This window comes from Miscanthus floridulus, unplaced genomic scaffold, assembly GCF_019320115.1.
Source record: "Miscanthus floridulus cultivar M001 unplaced genomic scaffold, ASM1932011v1 fs_316_3_4, whole genome shotgun sequence".
In the NCBI taxonomy this organism is placed as follows: Eukaryota; Viridiplantae; Streptophyta; class Magnoliopsida; order Poales; family Poaceae; genus Miscanthus; species Miscanthus floridulus.
Window position 1 is genome coordinate 43,945 of NW_027096571.1, and position 6,274 is coordinate 50,218.

The 6,274-nt window shown below is 44.5% G+C and overlaps 1 long non-coding RNA gene across 1 annotated transcript; it reads left to right on the plus strand.

Moving 5' to 3' along the window:
* The first annotated feature begins 983 nt into the window (after positions 1-983).
* On the plus strand, positions 984-1,585 carry LOC136531288 (uncharacterized). Its single transcript, XR_010777998.1, has 3 exons — positions 984-1,023; positions 1,118-1,204; positions 1,321-1,585. It is a non-coding gene; the product is annotated as an uncharacterized lncRNA (long non-coding RNA).
* Positions 1,586-6,274: the final 4,689 nt, after the last annotated feature.

Consider the following 6,274-nt stretch of genomic DNA (forward strand, 5'->3'; position numbering starts at 1 on the left):
GGAAAATTCAAAATTATATTTGGATTATCAGATTTTCTTTGGATTTGGTTGTCTTAAAATATTGTCAGTCATTTCTGAGAGTATGCTTTGACATTTCAGTAAAGATGAATGGTGAGGTTAATATATTTCTCTTATTGTTACCTGACGAAAATATTTGATCTTGTCCTTTCTTGCATAGGATGTGAGCAACTTGACCAACTTCATACAAAAGAATATGGGCGTCACACCAGATGAAAAACAACTTTCTGTTAGTGGCCACAATTGGGGAGGGATTGATATAGATGGTGATTTGGGTGACCTTTTATTATTTTAACATGGGACCCCTTTTAACATATGTTCAGTTTGATTTTAATGTTTGTTACCCTTGCCTCTATAGGAAACATGCTAACCTTTATGGTTGGTTCAAAGCAAGCATTTCAAGTATCCCTAACAGATGTTGCACAAACCCAGATGCAAGGAAAAACAGATGTTCTCTTAGAGCTTCATGTTGATGATACTAATGGAGCCAATGAGGTTTGTAGTGGACAGTAGTTGTAGTGGACCCACTCATATTTTCTGCATTGCCATAGTACTATGCTGACATTTTAATCCCTCATGGTTGCAAAAAGACTCCCTCATGGATTTAAGTTTTCATGTGCCTACTTCAAATACTTAGTTTGTTGGGGGATGAGTATCGCCCTCCGGCTCACGTAAGCTCACTCAGTAAGCACTGTTTAAATGAAGCACATTGAAGCTGCAAAATACTAACTAATGAAAACCTATCTATTTTATGTAGATTTTATGGGAGACTATATTGAAATTTGATGATGTTGGTTCTTCCGAAGAACCAGTTGTCACATTTGACGGAATTGCAATTCTTACACCAAGGTGGAAAATATGAACCATTTACCTTATTATGAGAAACACAAGATTGTTGAGCTAAAAAAACTAACGATTTTTTGTTTTGGCAATACAGAGGACGTTATAGTGTTGAGCTTCATCTGTCATTTCTGCGACATTGTTCGCCTCTTTCTTTTGCCAAAGGTTCTGTTCTTGTATCCTATGTTGAGCTGTGCTTTATTGTTGTGCATAATATTACATTCTGACACTAAACCCATTGCATGGTTGAGCTTTGCAGTCAAACAATCCTCATACGTTTGTTGTTATCACTCTTGATCCACCAATCCGTAAAGGACAAACATTGTATCCTCACATTGTTATTCAAGTATTGCACTACAATTTTTTTCATAATGTTTAGTTGGTTATAGTCATATTACCACTTCATTTTAGGACTTGTTTTGAATAGATAGACTAATTTGTTCTCTTATCTCTTATTAATAGTTTGAGACAGAGGCAGTAGTTGAAAGAGACCTGGCATTGAGTAAAGAGCTGTTGGTTGACAAATACAAGGACAGGCTTGAGGAATCTTACAAGGTGGTGTCTATTAATTTGAAAGAATATTGTTTACTTATTGACTTGATCCATTCCAGTTGAAGACTGAATCCTAGTTTCTAAAATAAAATTAACATGTTGAAACAAAATTTCTGAGTATGGCGAACTCTTATCTCAAGCATTGTGTATCATGTTGAGAGATATTGTGGTCACCTGCAAGCTTTTTCCATTAGCATAATGCATCTTGCCTTCTATGCTTTCTTAATAATTGTGCTATGCCTTTGCCAAATGTGTTTTGGATTTGAAGCTGGTGAAGTTAGGCTGAGCAAACACTTAATTACTCTTTTGATATGTATCCTATCCAAATCTGTAGATACTTCATTATAACCTGGACAGTGAGAATTCCTTTAATATTTTGCGCCCATCTTCTGTTATCAAGGGACTGTGCAATAGTGTGCTATCTCCTTAATTCCATGTTCAGTATTCTCCATTATATTTTCATAATTTGAGAAAAGAACTATTTTAATACCTACTACTCTCCATATTGAGATAGTTTATCTAATTGACTAGGACTTCTAATATTAAAATAGATGTATATTGAGGAACTGGATACTAATTATTCCAAATGTTTTTTCATGCTCATCCATGCAATTTATGATCTGAATTTGTTGGGCATTATGAGAGACAATATCAGTCGGGATAAATTGTGATGTTCTGCCTCCCCTTGCAGAAGGCTAAACCATAATATTTTAGATACGTTTGGGTTTTCGGGGGATGGTTGTAGTATGTGCTCCTATAATTATACAAAAAAGATTGAACATTGATGGTCTGAATTTCTGTGCTCTTAAGTCAATACATGTGCTGATTTTATACAATATTGAATTTAAAAATAACATCTAGCGATAAGGGGCGAGGATCCATCTGTGCCCACTAGAAGAATCCTCCACACAAAGGTACTCCTCAAGCATCACCTACAATAGGGGTAAATAAACCCTGAGTACACAATATACTCGCAAGACTTATCCGACTAGTGGAAATAATTTTCCGACTCTAAGGAATATGATAGGCTTTGTGGTTTGCTGGTTTTCTTTAGCAAAAGCAGCACTAATAGTGAGTCCTTATTTATGTCTTATTATTAGCCGTATTAAGTTATCATCTAGCCAGTCTATATAAGCACATGTTCTACTTTCAAGCAAGAGTTGAGCAATCAGTTCCATTTCTTCTCCCTTCAACTTGTAGTTCTTACTATGATGCTAAACCAGCAGACAAGCCATACCAGAACGCCAGCGATTCGTGAATCAATGCCCCCAGCTGGGTGCCCCAAAAACACATGCCCCGCTTGTACCCCAGGAACAAGCAAGACTAACCCATCACTCTCCTAGTCCCGGGTGTCCAGGACCCCGTCCAAACTTGGACTCCAAGCCCCCACTCCTGAGTCCTAGACTCAATGTGGTGCAAGGACCTCCACCATCTCCGCCTCCCCTCAGTCGGTCCGGAAAGAGCTGGATCCACGACAAGAGAGCAACAAGTCTTCCCTATGCCCATACCCAAGTATGTGCTCGGGACAATAGATCTGTGACTTGCCTAGAGCCATATGCAACGAACGGTCCTTAATCGACACAGACAGGGAAAAAGTGTAACCGAGCTATGCCCTGTTGGCTGTAGGACACAACCCCTCACACCCACCAGTACCCAAACCATATCCCTGCCCGGTCACCATTTTCCTTTCCACCATTCTTTTATGAGTGATCATATTTTATCACCTATTTGCGAGTAATGGCAGGTTACTCACGCTACCGATATCCTGAGCATAGCAGCTACTCGACCTGTACTAGTAGGACTCATAGGTTGATATATTTATGCATGTAGTTTCCATAAAATGCCCGTAATGTAAATGCACATCATAGATATATATTCAGTGATCATTTAAAATAAGGGTTATGCACCGGGGCTTGCCTTGGGCAGGCGCCGGGTCAGTAGGGTCAGCACCAACAGGCTCCTAGGCTCCCTCCTGCATGAGGATTTCCTCCTCATACTCCTCGATCACCTTATCGTACTCCGGCTCGCCGACGGGCATGAAGTCTACCAGTTCATGATCTACATGCATGAAATGATGATGAAATGCTTAGGAATATAACAACAGCAACTCTTAAAATAAAAGTACATTGATTTAACTACTAAGCTAGTGTTATCAACCATGGTGCTAAGCTACCTATTGTTACCGATAACAAGTTTGAAATATGACATTCATTATTATTATAGCAACTACAGGTATTCTTATTCCTAATACCGATTTACGCTATATACGATAAAGCAAGGGTACTAGCTACTCTATCTAGCATCCTATTCTAGGACTACAAAATTTACAGCAAGTATATACCAACCTAGTGAGTCTACTGTAAAATTTTATAGCTGTAGCTATCACCAATTATCCATAAATATTCCTACAAGTATTAATCTACCTAATATTAACTTTCTAGTTTTGAATTTATGACCCAATACTTGCCACAGCTAACTGCAATCTAATTGTACTATCAAGTAGATGGTATTTTTGCAAACCTACCAAAATTAGTCTTACTATTTTTGGACCACTACACAATTTACTACAATTTATCAAAGTTCACTCAATACTAAAGTAAATAAGCATTTTCTACTTAACTGGAATTTAAAGAAACTGAATTCTAACTCGTGGCCCAACTCGCGTCGGCTCGGCCCAAGCCGGCTTCCCGCCCGTGCGCGCAAACATTCACCGGCGCGGCCCGCACTATAACACGCGACGTAGCCCAACACTGGTGGGCCACAACGGAACCGCGCGCGCCTGGCGCATTCATGAAAAAGCCCCTGCTATTTCCCCTATTCACACAACTAACCCGAGCACTATTACGCTGAGTCACGGGTTTTATAGCTAACACTCTCTCCTTTCTCTTCTTCACCATGGCGACGTCCCCCGGCACCCGTGCGCTCACCGGCGTGACGGTGCGGGCACCGGGCGGCCACTCCGGCGCCACCCGTCCCTCCATTTCCTATCTAAGGGGCCGATGGTTACCTCGACGACAACGCGCAATGACTGGAGGCGATACGGCGAATGGAGGCGCTGTCCCGAGCTCCCTCCCCGGTGGTGGTCCTTTCCCTACAATGGCAGGTGCGTTCCCGGGAGCGACAGTGAAGATGGAGCAAACAATTTAGCTAGCGAGCTCAAGGAACTACCCACGGAGACCGTTGAAGTGTCGGTTCTACCAGAGATGGCCTGAGCTGAGCTGGCCATGTGCACACCGATGATGCGATGGCGCACAACGATGGCACGGCCGCGTCGGGGAAGGCTGGGCTGCTGTAAAGCTATGACTGAGGTGCGCGGGCTGCTCAGGAGGGTAAGACTAGGCTGGTGGTGCAATGAATTGCCATGGGGTGCTATGAATAGGCAGCTTGCCCATGGCGTGCACCTGTCCAGTCTTAAGGACCCGGTGGAACGATGATTTGTAATTGAGGCACCGAGCAGTGGTACCTGCAGCGCAGTGGGGCTGGTTGGGAGGCCGGCTACCTAGCAGAGTTGAGGACATGACCAATTGAAGCATGATACTGTCACCATGGTGAATTTGAAAGATGGCCCCACTGGCCATGGTGATAGCGGACATAGGGGGTCATGGCGCAGCTTGGCTCGGCCCGGCTATGGACGTCAACGCAAAATACAAGCATGCACAACTATGGGGAATAGCGGGATGCGCTCCAGGTGGCTGTCCGCATGGCCGAACCCGCACGCCGACGAAACTCAGTACGGCGCCACAGCGGACAGCGCCGGACAAGAGAAGCACAGCGCAATGTGACGTCGAGGTGATGGTGGAGCAGGCGGTCATCCCACGCGTGAGCAGCCACAGTGAGTCAACGGGAGCAGTGCTGGGCGTGGCGACCGGCGGCATGTAGCGTAGGACCTGGTGCACCTTCGGCCAAAGCAGGGTAGGGCAGGGCAGGGCGTGGTAGGGCACGGTCGATGTCCCAGACACAGCGCGTCAGCCACAGTGATGTGACCCGCGCGCCAGCGAGTGGCAGCAGGCAGCTAAGGCAGCAACACTAGGACCCTATGTGCGAGGTGCATTCATGGGCGGCGGTGAGGACATGGCCAGGTCTTTGGCGTGCACTGGGTGAGCCAGCAGCGGGGCCAACCGAGCAGCAGCGGTGACCGCGGTCAGCGCACGGTGGTAGGCGGCCATGGCCGGCAGCGCAAGAGGCCATGCATGTGCGTACACACATAGGCACGGCAATGGGACGTGGCCAGCCCAGCAGCGCATGCTGGCAAGCCAGTAGCGGTGCCAGGCCAAACAGAGGGTGGTGACCACGCCTAGAGCTAAACCATGTGCCGTGCACGCTTTTTAAAGCAACTCAAAAACTCGAACCCAATGCTCCGAACACCAAACCAGTTGTTCGATGTGCAAGAGGGTATGTAGGGCTATCGATCGGAGTCATGACATCATGCCACTTCCTAAGCCGATCGCTCTACAAAAATTACCAAAAGTGGCTTCGTCGACCCCTTTTTTACTTACGCGAAATGACATAACTCCGAACGGTTTCGTGTCGAATTCCAATTTCAACCTACTAGATGTACTAACTAGCTATTCTTGTCCTCGACCGCACATATTTCGTCATCGCCTGCGAAGAACGTGCTACCAACTCTATCAAAGTTCGCATAAATGTTCTATAGCATTTTTGTTCGATAAAAATTCGGTTAGAATACTAAACGATATTATGTGACATGAAACGTAACATTTGATTTCTTGTTTCGTATAAATGTTTCAAGTGTCGTATATTGATTCATGCTTTATGTTACACACATTTGCACATAAGTAGGATGCTCATGCAATGTTTTAGCAAAAACAGTACAATGTAACACCGAGGGTGTTACATCTGGGGC